General features: G+C 39.5%; 1 pseudogene; it reads left to right on the top strand.

The window, feature by feature from the left end:
- The first annotated feature begins 997 nt into the window (after positions 1–997).
- On the top strand, positions 998–2,434 carry LOC130857281 (protein SET-like; annotated as a pseudogene).
- The last annotated feature ends 15,551 nt before the right edge of the window (positions 2,435–17,985 follow it).

Genomic DNA, 17,985 nt, shown 5'->3' with positions numbered 1-17,985 from the left:
TGAGACTTGTTATCTAGCAATTAAGCAAGAAAAGATGGGAAATTGTATTTACATTTTCCACACTGTTGAGCTTTCTATACCTAACCTTGAATACTTAACACTGTGCTGAGTTATGATTCATCAGGGGAAGATGGTTTTATTTATAAAAAAAGGAAACAAAGCTTAACTCTCAGTAGGATGGTTACTTTAAAGAGAAAAGAGAGTAGGATATGCATTTTTAAATTATAAATGTTGAAAATGAAAAATAAACTACTTCTCTTACTGAAAGCAAGGACTTTTCAGATCTTTCTTCTCTTGCTTCCTAACCTTCATCAAAATAATAATAACAATAGTACTAATTTGTCATTTTCATGACTGGCTATCCATATGGAAAGCCCCCACCCTAATAGCCACATACCCAAATCTCATCTTCCTTCAAGCTCAGCTCCATACCCTTCTTCCCTGAAGACTTCTCTGACCAACTCCCCATTTCCCTTCTTTCCTTCTGTTTACCTTGTCCAGTAGTCTGCACTTTAATTTGCTAATGCTAGTTATTTACATCTCACTTCTTCCCTTTAAACTGGGTCCTACTTCAGAATAAGAGATTTTATTTTTTAAGCCATAGCCCAAGACATTGTAGTCACTCGGTAAGTATGTAGTGTTGAAATATACTCCACATATTGTGTTTATTACATTTCACTCAGGTATATATAGAATGCAGAGTTTAAATATATCCAGTTTCCTTTAGAACACAGGGCAGAATATCTACAATTATTGCCAGTAATACGGTTTTTAAAGGGCTGCCAGTTTTACTTGGGAAATCTATTTATGATGAAATGTCCTCTTATGCATTTGTATCAATGGACACAGAAGAAGCCAGGACAGGCACAGACAAGGGTGGACAGGATGTGGTGCTTCCTGGGAATGCTGTTAGATTCCATTTTTAAAGCTCTTCTAAGTTCTCAGAGCTCCAAGTACGAACCTCTTCCCCGGGTGGATTTTTGGCTTTTCTCCGAGCATGGCCCCCAAACACCAGTCTACACTTCCACCCCAAGCGAAGAAACCGAAGAAACCGAGACTGGCTCCTGCCTCCAGGTCAGAGGCAACGTCTGCTTCTCCAAACTTGCCGAAGGAAGAAAAAGAACAGCAAGAAGCAACTGAACATATTGATGAAGTACAAAATGAAATAGACAGACTTAATGACAAGCCAGTGAGGAGATTTTGAAAGTAGAACAGATATATAACAAACTCCGCCAACCATATTTTCAGAAGAGGTCGGAATTGATGGCCAAAATCCCAGATTTTGGGGTAACAACATTTGTTAACCATCCACAAGTGTCTGCACTGCTTGGGGAGGAGGATGAAGAGGCGCTGCATTATTTGACAAGAGTTGAAGTGACAGAATTTGAAGATATTAAATCAGGTTACAGAATAGATTTTTATTTTTTATTTTTTTTATTTTTCGGGGGGTACACCAAGTTCAATCATCTGTTTTTATACACATATCCCCGTATTCCCTCCCTTCCTTGACTTCCCCCCCTCGTAGATTTTTATTTTGATGAAAACCCTTACTTCAAAAATAAAGTTCTCACCAAAGAATTTCATCTGAATGAGAGTGGTGATCCATCTTCAAAGTCCACTGAAATCAAATGGAATCCAGAAAGGATTTGACAAAACATTCAAGTCAAACACAGAATAAAGCCAGCAGGAAGAGACAGCATGAGGAACCAGAAAGCTTCTTCACCTGGTTTACTGATCATTCTGATGCAGGTGCAGATGAGTTAGGAGAGGTCATCAAAGATAATATTTGGCCAAATCCATTACAGTACTATTTGGTTCTGGACATGGATGATGAGGAAGGGGAAGGAGAAGAAGATGATGATGATGATGAAGAGGAAGAAGGACTGGAAGATATTGATGAAGAAGGGGATGAGGATGAAGGTGAAGAAGGGGATGAGGATGAAGGTGAAGAAGATGAAGATGATGAGGGGGAGGAAGGAGAGGAAGATGAAGGAGAAGATGACTAATGGAACACTGATGGATTCCAACCTTCCTTTTTTAATTTTCTCCAGTCCCTGGGAGCAAGTTGCAGTCTTTTTTTTTTTTCCTCCTCTTGTGCTCAGTCGCCCTGTTTTTGAGGTCTCTTTTCTCTTTATACCATGGTTCACAACCTATTTTTGGGGGAAATACCTTGAGCAGAATTCAGTGGGAAAAGAATCTCTACCCCTTTCTGTTCCAAATTCATTTTTATCCCTTCCTGTCTCAACAAAAACTTTATGGAATCAACACCACCACGCTCTGTGGGAAAAAAGAAAAACCTTCTGCTCCCTTAGCTCTGCTGGAAGCTGGAGGGTGCTAGGCCCCTGTGTAGTAGTGCATAGAATTCCAGCTTTTTTCCTCCTTTCTCTGTATATTGGGCTCAGAGATTACACTGTGTCTCTATGTGAATATGGACAGTTAGTATTTACCAACATGTATCTGTCTACTTTTTCTTGTTTAAAAAAAGAAAAAAAAAACTTAAAAAAATGGGGTTATAGAAGGTCAGCAAAGGGTGGGTTTGAGATGTTTGGGTGGGTTAAGTGGGCATTTTGACAACATGGCTTCTCCTTTGGCATGTTTACTTGTGATCTTTAACGGACATCCTTGCAGCTTAAGATGACACTTTTAAAATAAAATTCTCTCCTAATGATGACTTGAGCCCTGCCACTCAATGGGAGAATCAGCAGCATCTGTAGGATCTTATTTGCAATTGACATTCTCTATTGTAATTTTGTTCCTGTTTATTTTTAAATTTTTCTTTTTGTTTCACTGGAAAGGAAAGACGATGCTCAGTTTTAAACGTTAAAAGTGTACAAGTTGCTCTGTTACAATAAAACTAAATGTGTACACAAAAAAATAAATAAAAAAATAAAGCTCTTCTAATGCTAAGGGCAGGAACTTCAAGAACATGTAGTAACCTGGTTAAATATTAATGCTCCACAGGCTAGGAGATGAGATTGATGTTTAATTCTCAGTGCTTTACTTCCCTGCCAACTTCCAGACAACAAAAAATTAAATTCTGATTTTACCACAATGCTTTTCAACTTACCTTTACTTTAGAATCATCTGGAGTGACGCAAAAAAACACAAATTCCCAGGCCCTACCTCCAGAGATCTGGATACAATTGATCTGGGCATCAGTATCCGTTAAAAGCCCCCAAGGTGATTTTAAAGTGTAATCAGAGTTGAGAACCACTGATAAAATGTTTGATTTATTGATGCCTCACTCTGAACCTACCCTAAGTGCCAAAAAAAAAAAAAATTAAAACTAACAATCCAGCCTCCATGTTGCCTCAGAAAAATGGGAATTTACTAGATTTTAACAGAAAGGGTACAGTAATAAAAGATATGGAACAGGATGGGCAAATGCCCAATGACATTACCAATTCTGGGTACCTTGGGTCTTAGACACTTCTTCCCCTGCACAGAGCCACAATGTGACTGTTAGAATAAATACCTATGATTTTGGAAATCAACCAAGGAAAGACTTCCCTGGTAAGAGGTTGGCAGTCCTTACCACCCAGATGGCACCAACATATCACTAGGCATTTCAGTTTTCATTGCTTCTGACAGATGGGATGATGAAGCTGTTTCTTTTCAAAAGTGGAGGAAAGGTCATTTCTGATGTCAAATATTCCCTTGAACAATTGGAACAAGTTCACAGTTGGGATAGAGATGAAGGCAGAGATAGGGGGGATTTATGAGAAAACAGATTTATTGTTGACCAAACTACAATCATAAGAAACAGAAGGGAGCCCCACCTACAACATGGACTAAATAAAACTCCCCAAGGGTATGCAGAACTCTTCCAGAAAGAATAATAGACCTGTTTTCTTGTTGCATGAGATAAATCACCCTTTAGGTTTAGGGTCCATTAACGGTTGACTTGGTTACAAGGCGACTATTGGTCATAAGGGGAAAACATAAAATGCATTCAAAACGGTCCATTTTGTAGGTGAGATGATTAAAAGAAACATTTTAACTCAGGACATATACAAAATGGGGGAATCTAAAGAACTATAACAGGAACATTGAGTCAAAAGTCCCTCAGACCATATATTCTTTGGTTTTCGGTTGTCCTCACATGTCCCTCAAGCACCTAAAACTTAGCCAGTGAAAAACTGAGCCCCTCTCCTATATTCTCAGTCTTGGATGATAGCACTACCCAGAAGCCTATGCTAGAAGCCTGAGATTTACCTTGATTCTTCCTCCCCCTCCTTCCTCCCATCCATGTCTAACTGCTTATCAGGTTCTCTGCCTTGAACTAGGCCTAGTTCAAGTTAGGCCTTTATCATTGCTTGCCTAAATCATGTGTTATCAAACCACAACCCTTAGAACAAATCCTGGTCCTCAACCTGTTTTCACAAATGAAATTTTATCTATATATCATCTAGGACTGCTTTCAAACTACAATAACAGAGTTGACTAGTTGCAACACAGGACATATATAGTCCATAAAGGCAAAAATATTTATTATCTGGCCCTTTACAGAAAAACCTTGCTAACTCATGGTCTATGTCACTGCAACATTCTTCTAAAAGGTTATCCTTCTTCACCCTCACCCCTACATCCAAACTTTATCCCTCACACTGCTAATAGAATACTCTTTCAAAAATAAAACTCTGATCATGTTCCTCCATAGTTTAAAAGGATGGCTTCTCATGAAAAGTAAGATCCAAATTGCCGGCCTGGCATTCAAGACCCCTCAGTATATCTTCTCACCAAACCCACACTCCCTCAGCTCCTTTGTTCTTCTCTCTTCTAAGCAACATAGCTCTTCTTTCCTTGGGAAATCTATGTTGCAATTTGACATGAAGTTCATTCACACATATTTTGACCCACAGAGGGCTTATCAGATCATTTCAACAAAGCAAACTCTCCCCTAAAGAAATTTACTTTCCAGTTTATTCTACTTATTTTATTATATGATGGCCTTGATAGAGAAGAGGATCAGAAAGTTTTAACAGAAGTAGACCTTCAAGTGGAAAGAGTTTATCAGGGATTAGAGATTAGGGAAGGGCTTCAGAGGCAATTGTTTGAATAAAGTTACATAGTCATAAAAAAGGAAGGTATATTTGAGAAACAACAAGAAGTTTGCTGTGTGGTGCTAAATAGCCCCAGATAAGGACAAAAAGGTAATCTGTAAAATTTTAATGTCATAGTAAGGACCTTGTACATATCTGTTACCAGCCAAAATTCTAATGATGGTAGGATCTTGAGAATCATCCCACATGTCGAAAACCAATCCAAGACTGCTAAGCAAGAAAATGCCAGGATTAGATTTTCCTTATAAAAAGGAAGCTGGTGAGAGTGAGAAATAAGAGAAGAAAAAAATAAAGGCAAAGAGTCCAGTATAGAAGTAATTATAATAGCCCAGTGAAAAACGAAAAAGCCTGAACTTGGGTGGTGGCAGTTGAAATCAAAGATGGAATTAGCAATTAACTGGATTTAGGAACTCTGGATAAGAGGATGAATGCTGAATCTAAGGCTTCTAGTTAGTACAATACAGTTAACTAACTGGATAGTGGGACTTGTAGCCAAGATCATGATTACAGGAGAAGGGTTTGATTTGGAAGGCAAATGGCAGATGCAGATAATAAGTTTCAATTATACACGCTAAATCCTAGATGCTGGAGACTTTCTATGTAGATCTACAAAGGATGAAGTTAAAAATATGAACCTGCTCCTCCAATGAAAACCTGAGGCCAGTACCATCAAGTTTGGGGAGTAGTAGAAACCTTGAGAGAATGTAGCCATGTCATCTTGGCTTCAAGGTTGCCCATGAGCATCTTGGTTCATGATCTTGGTTGGCTCCATGGGCCTTAGGACAAGAAATTGTAAACCAATCAGAGAAAAAAAGTTCTGATTCTCTTAATGAGAAGCTTTAAAAGTTCTGATTCTCTTAATGAGAACCAAAGAGAATGAGACTATTCTGAATTTAAATTCAATGTATGTTTTTGAAAATAACCCAAAAAAAAGAAAAGGAGGGGTATTATATAAGAAAATGTTCAGAGAAGATTATTCCTGAGTAGGTCAAAGGCATAACTAACTGGGTATCAGTAGATCTGGAAAGCTACAGAGATGCAAATTTCCACATGACATGAAGAGGTAGCTGTATCTCTGCATCTGGGTCATCCCAGTTTTGCTACAACAGGACCAGGAGGCAGAATGGTGTAAAATGGCTTTTACCTTCAGGAGTAAAAGCTGAGAGTAGAAGAAAAAGGTTCCTATGATTACGTGAAGGGAGTTAAGAGCTAAAAGACAAAGGGATCATGAAACTGAGAACTTGGATACTTTGAAATTTTGGCTTTCCTTTCCCTCTTTCTCACAGAAATCAGCAGTGAAATCTTTATAATTAAAAAAAAAAGCCCATAAGTTTATCCAGGGGTTCAATAAAGAAGCAGATAGTTGTTAGCAGATAAGACCATGTTCCACTCTATAGTAGTCTGAAGAGAGGGAACCCAAAGAGACCAAGTAGGCAGAGATAGCCATTAAAGGAGAAAAATGCAAGCTGAATTTCTAGGTTCTACATCAAAGAAATAAAGGAGATCCTGAAATGTCAGCCTATAATTAAGAAAGGGGCCAAGAAATAGCTCTCATTCTATCTCAAATTTTTAAAAAGCATATTAAGGGAAGTACCAAAAAGACAATGCCTCTAAGGGCAAAATACAGATGTAACATCTTTACCAAAGAAGGCTAGAATCCAGAAACCACTAAAATTTCTAAAGACAATCAAGGGAGTATTGAACGGTCAATGAATGGCTAGATCCAATACTCAGGTTGAATAATTCTGATGGGATAGAATTAAGGAATAATATTGAAACTTAAGTTGGCTTCCTATTCTCCATGAAGAATAATCTCAGTTCAATCATTCAATAAACATTAATTAATCAGGTATTTGTACAAGCTACTGTATTAGATATTCACAGAAATACACACAGGCTCTTACACTTTGAAAGGATCATAGTCCAAGGAAGGATACTAAAGTCAAGTGAAGACAAGGCCCCAGACAAAAATGAAGTCATATGAGAGCACATGGGAGCTGTCAGACCCAGCCAAATACCCCAACCCTAAAGTTTGATACATAGCACAGACCCACTGCTTATGTCTCTGAGGCACAGAAGGGGATGGGAGAGATGCCCAAAGACTGGAAATGAGCAAATGTGGTCAAAAAAGAAAAAAATATGGCTTCATCAACAGAAGACCTACTGCTTGAAATCTTTCGACTGGTCAGGTAAAAGGGCCAAAGGCTACATCTTGGTTGCATTCTGATTCTCTGTTGTTTCTTCATCTTTCACATAGACTTCTGGAAAAGGAATTTTTGCTCCTTCTTGAGAAGTGACAAGACACTGTGGAAATAGCACAAGCTTATCAGTCAGACCAATCCCCCATCCTTCACTTGTCATCTATATGATCTTGGCTACATTCTTCAACCTTCCTGAAACTCAGTTTCCTCATCTATAAAATGGCAATAAAAGTTCTGCCCTCAAGTTTTTTGTAAAGATTCACTGAGAAAATAAATTTAGTATTTAATTCAGTGTTTGGCAAATAATAGCTAATCGATAAATATTATTTTTTATTATTACTGTTATCCCTTTGCCCTCATGTTCAAGCATACTTCACTTACCAATTTCTGTCTGGTGTAGTTTCTCCCTGTTTGACTAGAAAAGTCACATAGATAGATATAATATATATATAATATATATATTGTAGCACCTATAACATCTCTTAGCCACTGTCACAGCTCAAGATGTGATTGTCAGATGTGAACTGTGGACACACCTTCCCCTGAGGACCTTTGTGGGCCACTCCTCTCCACACTGCCCTCTGCTGATCACAGATGGTCACTGCAATTGACCTTTCAGGTCCTAGGACTGTGTCTATAGGAGAGCTCCTTATTGCTGACGGACTTCTAGAATTAGCTGTTGATAAGCAGGTCATTTATAGTCAGATCGAAAAGAAGGAGATGACCACCAAGAGTCAAAATGGACTCACTAAGAACATATCTCCTGCTAAATTAACATCATTCTTTTCTGTAATGGTGTTAATAGTCTGATTATTAGAAAATATATTAAATAGAATTGCCATAAAACACTTGCTAAATATTTCCTAATAACCTTGTGGAAAAGATGTAACTATTAGGTGAAATAAATATCAGACAGGAGGCTCCATGGCATGGATGAGTAATCAAACCTTAGAATTCATGTTAATGAATCTTGAAGGTTGCTCCAAGGCTCCATCAACAATCCTATCCCTCTCAACATTTTTATAACTGACATGAATGAAGATAAAAGACATATTGCATTTTCCAATGATACAATATTAAGCTGAACAGCTCATGTGATACAGACTCCACCTTCAAAATAATCTCACCAAACTCAATTTAATAAATAGTTACTGAGTTGCTTCCATCTTCCAACCACTAAAGACAAACTAACAGACAAGGACTCTACCCTCACAGAGTAAAGGTCTTATGGAAATTCAGAATTTTATTTGGAATCACTTGAATCAAAATATTGGAAAGCAAGTTATTTTTTTAATATTTGCCTGAACAAAACACACCTATTGAAAGATATAATCCACAAACAACTAGTTTGCAATACACAGTCTAAATCAGCAATGTTTACTTAGTTACTAAAATCACTATTCAATTGTAGGTGAAAGTCACAGAAGGATTCAGATAAATGGACATGTGTCCCAGTTGGACCATATATGGGTAATTGTAAAATAGACAGAGACCTATGTTGACAAACTAGAGAGTGGCCACAGCTTGGTGACCAGGCAGGGTCTAGATATCTCGCCACTGGAACACTCGAAAAAGACCCTGTTTGTTGGATTAGAAACGAGCAAACTAAGAAAAGAGGCAATGTGTGTGTGTGCATGTGTGAGCACACACGTGGGCATATTCATAATAGGGATTAAGAAGCAGGATAGTTTTTTTCAAAAATTGACAATATGTCATATCCTTCACCATAGTGGGCTGTGGTAAATAGACACGGTTTTCAGTACAAGTACACTCTCCTTTCACTTTGTCTTCTAGTAATGAAAGCCTTTTTCCTATGGGAAATCTATTCCACGTCATCCAGGTAGGGCTAAGTGCTAGGCTTCCCCCACTCTAAGCAACACCCAGCTCTGATTTGGGGTGTCACATGACCCTAAGCTGATCAGAGCTTCCACTGGATTTTTGCTAGTGTTATCAGGCAAAAGGCACTTTCATTCCCTGAGAGTCCCTCTAGGACTCACATAAGCCAGGAGCTACCAAGGATCATCCTTTCCATCACTTGGACAGAGCCCAACAGAGGAAAGAAGAAACTAACACGGAGAAAAGAAGAGGTCAGAGATTTAAAGAGGTAAATTGCTGTGACATGCTTTGAGTACCTGTATCCACCTTACATGATGCTAGACCAATCACTGGATCTTTTTAATAAGTTATCTTTTAGTTTAAGGTACTTTGAGGGCGTTTCTATTATTTACCCTAAAAGTCCTGACCATCACTTTCACTAAACAATAAGTACTTTATGAACTGTGTCTTCCTTATTCATCTTTGTTATCCAGTGCCAAGCAGAACCCTTAAGATATAGTAAGTACTCAATAATTACTGTATTAAATTGAAGTGAACCAAAGCTTCAAGGAGGCTGATTTTGACTCAATTAAGGGCAACCTTCCTAAAGACTGGCATTGTTATGGATTGAATGTGTCCCTCCAAAGTTTATATGTTGAAACCTAATCCTCAATGTGATGCTATTAGGAGGTGGGACCTTTAGGAGATGATTAGGTTATGAGGGTGGAGCCCTTATGAATGGGACTAGTGCCCTTGTAAGAAACTCCAAAGAGCTCCTCTGCCCCTTCTGCCATTAAGTACATAACAAGAAGACAGTCATCTATGAACCAGGAAGGTGGTCCTCATCAGACACCAAATCTGTTGACACCTTAATCTCAGACTTCCCAGACTCCAAATCTACACAAAATAAATGTTTGTTGTTTAAGCCACCCAGTCTATGGCAGTTAGTTACAGTAGCCTGAACTGACGAAGACAGGTATGGTTCAATATCAGTATCAAATCTACCACAAAAAGCATCACTAGAGGTGTTCAAGCTGAGACTGTGACTGTTCAGGCTGCTGAGGGTGGGTACTTGGGGAAAGCATCCTATAAGTGAGTACCTTCTAGTCCAGGGTCTGTGATTCTAGGTAATATGTACTTTCTTTCCACCACTGAAAATACCCTTTATGGTGTTTTTCTATCGGTTTTCACTAAAATTAGCTTATCTTTTGGCCTTTTATTCATTTGCTTTACTTAAGTTCTATGAAACAGTAATTACTGGAAAGGTCGACATAAGGCCAGCTGAAAGAAAACTGAATCAGCACTGAAAATAGCCCAGTTAGAGTCTCAGCTCTGGTTGAAAGTCTGAATGATCACAGAGAATGTGATTTAGGCCTCCTGTCTATACATGTTCTGTTACAGAGATAGCATGTAAGACTATTTAAAATAAGAGTAAAATCAGAATAATGTTTACTTATGTTTGAGGACTGTCTGAAGGAATGAATATTTGAGAAGAAAAGCAAAAGATGGGGAAAACATAAATAAAAATTGGAACTGTCAAGGACCAAACATGTTTGATTTACTAATCTCTAGGTAGATACCACTGTATCAATCATATATTGTCCTTTCATATTACATGGTTTCTGTAATCAGAGCATCTTTTAAAAAAAGAAAGTTTAAATGGATTCAGTCTTTAATTTTATTGTCTTGACTATGCTCTCAAAATCTTATGTTGACTATTACAATTTTATCCTGGACATAAATTAAGATATAAACAAAATTCTGAAAACAAAGCAAAGATTAAAGATTTATTATAAAATATAAGCCATGAAGCATTTTTACCGTCAAAATTGAGTCTTTGCGTAGTGATTAGAAAATGCAATCTTGTATACGTAGTTACCTCCACATCGGCTTAATGGTTCTGCGTAGAAAGTAATCATCAGAAATGATCCCTATGGACCATTGTTCAAGTTCTTAATCTGCTTAGCAGTTCCTTCATGTGTGATTTACACTTTGCCTTTTGCCAAGCAGCTGCAGCAAACACCTTTTTTTCCTGGTCTTTTGGGAATCATTTTGTTGAAATAGGTAATACCAATTCTGACAATGCTATTATATCACTAATACAATTTGTGATGTATGCTTGCAACTAAATCCTGCCACCTTTTCTGCAGAGCAAAGTTGACTTGTATCTACTCAGATAAAATAATAGGCCTATTCACTCATTTCAATGAGTGAATCACTGTGATATTTCAATAAATATTGAGAGGCGTCTCTTCTTTTTTGTACCTATCATCCAGAATTCTGTGTGACATGCACAGGCCAGAGATGGCAGGGTAGAAAGAAAAAGAGGCAGTGAGCCTGGCAAGGGAGAAGATGGAAGAGGGAAAGAGACAAATTGAACAGTATAAGGATATGAGCACTTCGTTTCTATAAGAAGATAACCCCTGAGTTCTTAGAATAAAACTATCATCTACCTTGCTACCCTGAAAAGGAAGATAAATGTGCTTACAAGGATGGAAAAGAAAAAATGATGCCGCAAGATTTAATTCTACATTCTGACCAGTCTTTTTCTCTCACATCCCATATACAATCATGTGAGAATATCATTTTAAATGACTTAAGTAAAAGAAAAAGTACAAGATAAAAATTTATGGGGGCTGAGGGCATTATTTCTCTCTTGCAAAACTGTCTTATTGTTATATTGTTCTTGTAATAAAAAATGAAAAGACCTTTAGCTACTAGCAAAGAAATGTGCCTTTGACTACTATTTTCCTAGCAATATGGAAAATATTTGGTGGGGTAACATATACATACAAAAATAACCCATGAGTCAAAAATCATTCCTGTGGGAAGCACTTTTAAAAGTATATAATTAACCTCAAACAAAGGCAAGTGAAGGACACCTTTCAAAGGAACCATTTCCGCGCTGTAGAATTAGTTCCCTTTTCTTTCTTTCCCAAATACAAAATGACTTTCTTTGATTCTCCTCCCACACACTAATTCAAATAAATCAGGCAGTATGAAGCTTTCTAAAATACTGAGATAAGATATTTCAAAGTTCATATTAACATCTGAAAATGGTCTTTTAACATTTTACAACTATTTAGAGATTTTGCACACAAATTCACTAATTTTCTAATTTTTGATTGCCAGTATTCCCTAGTAACTGAAACCTTAGAAGATTAGAAAATGCTATGTTGCTATCTTGTCCTCAGCATTATCAACCATGTGTAGGGACAGAGCTAAGGGAAGATATCAATATTCCAACCTGAGACATAGTCAAAGAAATTATAATTTTGCCTACTCTTAAAATAAAGGCTGAACTCAGTGAAAAGAATTTTGGCAAAGCAAAATTGTAAATATTTCACTATACGAAGAAGAGTCAAATAAATTAACACAGTAAATGTCTACTTTTTAAGATACAGGAGCAAAGTGCCCAGAGGAAGACCCTGACATTACTCTGCCCTGACTTGCTTTTTCTTGATACTCTCCACACAGCAGATATGCCCAGTGAACACCATTCCCACCAGGCTATTACCAACACTGCCAACTCAGCCTCAGAAATAGTGTTTTCTCTCTGAAATTGGCAAAGCATATCCTTAACGGTTCCAGGTTGTGTCAAAAACTAACTTGGGCAACAAATAAACAGAAGATTGTCACATATATATAGGTTTTGTCATAGATGCTTCAGGGGTATCATTTCTAAATCTGATGTCACGTTAGAATCACCCAGAGAACTTTAAAAATGCAGATTCCAAGGCCCTGCTCCAGAATCAAGCTTTCCAATGGCCCCAGAGCTGGGGGAAATGGGTGTTAGAGGAGGATTTGAAGCTTTCTCATGTTCAAAACCACATGGCAGGCAAGAGCCAGAACTGGAAGAACTCAAGTCTCCTAAGATATTTAGTCACCATCTTCTCTGTGCCATATTACACACTTTCTCTCAAATTCACGAATTGGGTTACATGATTTCCAGGTCCTCCTGCCTTTATTCCAATTGCTTCCAATAGTAATAAGCACAAAACCCAGCCTCATCATGGCAGGGCCTGATTCATGGGCATGTGGCTCATGCAGTCACACCGGGCGCACAGTCAGAAGGGCCCGCACTTAGTTTAATGCTTTGTTGTCTTCATCTTGAAATCCTTAATAATTTCTTATAAAGGGGTCCTGCATTTTCATTTTGCACCAGGCCTCACAGATTATGCAGTCAGTTGCTCCTAGCAGAGCCCCATGATCTGGTCTGAGTCTCCTCTCACCTCCCCTCCCTCAGCTCTCCTCTTCCTTCACTGAGCTCCAGCCACCCCCACTTGCTTTCTGTCCCTCGCACAGGCTAAAAAGCCAGGTTAGAGCATAAGGCTTAGATTCAGAGACTACATGAGATCTCATACATCCCTCAATTTTACATTTAGCTCTCAGGATCCTACAGTCCTCTGACCAACACCAAAGCAATGACAATGTGTTTAGTCGTGTTTGCAAAGAGAGAAATGGTAGTGCTCAAAAAAGGGGCCTTGACCTTGCCTACCACCCTGCCATGTGGTCGGAAGGGAGACAGAGTGGTGCTTGGTACTCCTGCCTTTTGATCCTCGTTAGTAACAAGGAGGAAATATGTCCCAAACACTGACCTGGGAATTGAGCAATCAAGTTATCAAAGGCTTTCTGGAGCAACTGGAAGAGAGAACTGGAGAGACCACAGTGGGAAATGAGAAGACAAGATGGAACAGCCTCTCCTGCAGTCATATAGATTTTAAAATACATTAAAATGTATTTCTAAGCCTCAGTAATGTAAGCTAATTAAGGAGAGAGAGCCTAAATGTAGAAAGCCTCAATTATGGTAAATTTCAAAGAACTAAAAGAACTGTATACGGCTGCTTAGGGGCTCTGCTTCAATGAACCACAACAAAGAATTTTCAAGTTTGAAAAGCCAGTTTCCTTGAGTAGATAAAAGGATGCTGGCAATATGGTATGCTATTAATTTGGTAAGCAAATCTGTTCCTTATAAATTGAACAAGAGTGACTGCAGATCTCAAATCAGTGGGTACCGAATCCCCGTATATGATAATTCTTCTCTCCTTAGCACAGGACAAGTCTAGAGCCAATGTTATATTCAAACACCCACTACTGCCTGGAAATCTGAACTATGAAATCCCCAGGAGCACCAAGAGAAGCACTTGAAACTAGTGTTTCAATTAGGCACTGTGCCTCTCCACGACAGCTTTCTCCAAAATTGCCCCATGTTAGGGGCATGGCAGAGAATAGTTTTAAACATTATTAGAATACTCCCAAAAGAGTGACTGAGCAATCCCTGAAAGGCTTGGATCCCAGATGTTGACAAGGGAATTGCATTCAAGGACAACCCTCCAGGAAAAGCAGCAAAGAGCAGCAGAAAGAGAGTGGTCTTTAAAGTTGACCTACTTGAGTGGCAACTCTGCCATTAACTCCCTGGGGAACACAGGAAAGATATTTTGACAGAGAGGTTTCATCTGATGAAGGAAGGAAGGATCCTGTCTTGAAGAGTGGTTGGGAGTACCGAAGGGCATAAAAAACTAAAATGAGAGTGGGAGATCTCCTTAAACCAACATTACATAGTTTGTAATTCACACTATAGCTTTTCTTTAAGCATCTTCACTAAAGAATATAGGAGCTGGAAGGGATCATGAGAAGCATTTCAAATGATGCTTTCATGCAGCAGATGAATATCTGAGTCTTGCCCAGCATCACAGTGATAGCTTTTGAATAGTGTAGGAGTTCAGAACAAGTTGCCCTAAACTGTGACACTCTGGCATGCAAATTCTATGTGCTAAAAACAATCAAGACCCAAAAGACTCAGGAAGAACCTCTGACCTTCCTCCTAATGCCTAAAAGAATTTACATAGAGAACCTGTCCCAGGAAGGGAACTATCACCATAGATAACTATTGTACAGTCAGTCTTCCATATCCCGTATTGTACAGCCAGCATCCTCAGATTCAACACACCCAGACTGAATTTCTACACCTTTCTATATAAAGGACTTGAGCATCCATGGATTTTCGTATCTGCGGGGGTCCTGGAAACAATCAATCCCTCAGTCAATACTGAAGGACAACTGTATAATATGAATTAGGTGTGGTAGATATGGCAGAACATCGCAGAGCCTGGTCAAAGTGCTCTACATGTCCCATTGTTTCTGGATGACCCTGTAAACATTTGTTTACCAAACATTTACTCTTTTCATTCTTCTTGTGAATTGCCTTCCTTCCCTTTGAAGTCCAGACCCCTAACACCCTCTCTTTAGTCCAGAATGTATACATACATACCTCATTTTGCCTGACTGTCTTTGGAGTCTGCCATATTTATGCAGATTCCCTGTACATACATGATTAAGTTTAGAGGATTTTTTTTCTCCTGTTAATCTGTCTTATGTCATTTTAATTATTCAACCAGCCAATAGAACTAAGAGAAAAAGAGGGGTATTTTCCTTTCCCCAACAATAGCAAGAGGACATGAACCCAAGGTCACCTTGTTGGGGCTCTTTCTGCCTCTTCCTTCTTCACTGGGGTCCAAGGACAAAGACTGCCTTAAGCAGCAAAGCTGAAAGGAAGCCACCTTAGCCCAAAGTTGTACATAGCCCAGCCCAACCTGCTAGATAATAACAAAAACAATAGCTCCGTTTGTTGAGCGCCTTCCAGGTGCCAGGCATTGTGCTAGACGGCTTACCTTACCCAGCCTCCTCACCCATCCACAGCAGCCCTGCCTTTACAGACAAGAAAGTTGTCACTAGCGAGTGGCAGTTTTGTCCTCAAGGTCACACAGCTGGTACCAGACAGAACCTCGATTCAAACTGAAGTCTGTCTTTGAAGTCTACCCTGCTCTTTTCAAGTGAGGGAGTGGAAGAGAAAGTGTGGAACCATGAAGGAAGTGAATTCTGCAGGACGGCAGTTCTGCGACAGGCTCTCACAAGGAGAGAGCCCCGGCTCTGCTGGCGCCCGCTGCAGAGGTTGTGTAACACCCGCCTGCGGGAGGCGTTGCCCGGCGTGCTGCAGGCGCAGATCGGCAAGAGGATGCCTCTGCCACCTGGGAATCGTTATCTTTTTAAAAAATCACCACTCTGCTCACTGCAGAGAAAAAAAGGCTGTATCAAGATTTCAGAAACTCTGAATTGGACATCAGCCAAGGGAAACTCAGTTTGCTGCAGAGGATTCAATAATAAAATGCTGTGTGCATTTGGGCCGGATGTGTGGGGAAAAGCAAATGGAACAGGGCAGAGTCTTTAGCCCTAACGTTGTCTTCAGTAATTGGACAACGGGGCTTACAGTTATTGCAAGTCCTTGATGGGGACCTTAAGAGAAATTCTCCTGGGGGGAAAAAAGAAAGGGGAAAAAAAATGAAGGAACCCGTAGATGTTTTCACCTTGGGTCCAGTTCTCCGTTTGGAATTGTTCCCCCAGTGGCAAACATAACACGGTACAAGGACTATTCTATAGAAAACATTTGTCTAATCAGGATTTTGTTTTTGGTCCCATCTGTGTAACAGAATTGCTCATCACCTCAAAGTTAACTGAAATCTGTTTGTTACCAGCAAATTACGTAAGAGCCTGGTAAATATTTTATAAAGAGAATTGTAAATATTTCCCTCTCTGTTCAAGGAATAAGTGATATTTACCCATAGTCTGCGCCTCTTGTAGGTGATCAAGAGGACATTTTCAGAGCTGCTGTGGCTCATCCTGAAGGGCAGAGAAATTTCCAGCCTCCAGGACACTACCGCCTCTGTTAAGTCCAAGGGTCCAATAACTCAAGAAGCGATAACATCATGATATGACCTTAACAGGGCAAAAGAAAATCCAAGAGGGAAATTATCATTGCCTTCAGAGATTATGTAGCGTGCTCCAAAGAATACAGACTTGAGAGCCAGAGAGACCTGGGTTTGAATCCTGGCTCTGTTACTTGCCACCATATGACCTTGGGAAAGTTACCTTGTCTCTTGCAGTGTCAACTCTCCACACAGGGTTGTTATCGTCTGGTAAGCAAGTTGCCTGGAATAATGCGGGGGGAACATGGTAATAATAATAGCAGTGATGATACTAGTGGTAGCACTTGTTGAGTAATCACTCAACGCATTTTACTTGCCTTCTTCCAACCTCCTCTCTTCAACCTCCTTCCAAGTGTTTCCTGCATTAGATAGAGAAACTAGCTGACCTCTGAAGCATCTCCCAACTCTGAAGTTACAGGCAAGCCCACCAGACCATGTTAGTTACCGGTCTCATCACAACAAGAGTGTCTGGCAGAAGAAGTGCTTCCTGGGAGAGATGTCTTGGAAGATGGGCCCCCAATTGTTTCTTTTCATAAAGTAGTATAGGGTCATTCTGCCTTTAATGCATGAATGGATGGATGCATGGGTGGAAAAAATATCCAACCTAGGACCTTGACTTGCAATGAACAGCTGTGTGGCTTGAATCTAGCCCTGTATGAGCTTAGGTTTGTCTATTTTCCTTGGAAAGGCAACAGTGAGAGTGGGACCATATGAGGCACAGGATAAGTCAATGGAAAAGGTAGGTCCACTTTTTCAGCTACCAAGGATTTCTCTACCTGGACCAGGAACTAAACCCACAATACTTGAAAATCAGCAATGCCTGGGTTCTTACCACTGAGCTCCATCAGCACACAGTTCTCTTTACCATACTCAGGCCTATGCTCTGCCTATCTATTTGCCAGGGGTGCCTTTTTAATATATATTTAAAACTCTTCTGCTGGAGTCTTTGGGTTCCCTGCAGTTTGGAGTGAGCTGAGAGGGGCCTGCATTCCTGTCTATTAAATGTTCCCTGGCATAGAACAATCCTGGGAGGCCTCAGTCAAGGTCTTCAGGAGACTTACTCTCCATTCTCTGCCCACATGGAGTTTCCCAGCTCCATGCAGCTTGGACCTGATAACAGATATGCCAGAGTGTCTTGTATCC

Source organism: Hippopotamus amphibius, chromosome 7 (assembly GCF_030028045.1).
Source record: "Hippopotamus amphibius kiboko isolate mHipAmp2 chromosome 7, mHipAmp2.hap2, whole genome shotgun sequence".
In the NCBI taxonomy this organism is placed as follows: Eukaryota; Metazoa; Chordata; class Mammalia; order Artiodactyla; family Hippopotamidae; genus Hippopotamus; species Hippopotamus amphibius.
The sequence above is the reverse complement of the archived record's forward strand: the minus strand, read 5'-3'. Positions and strand labels throughout refer to the sequence as shown.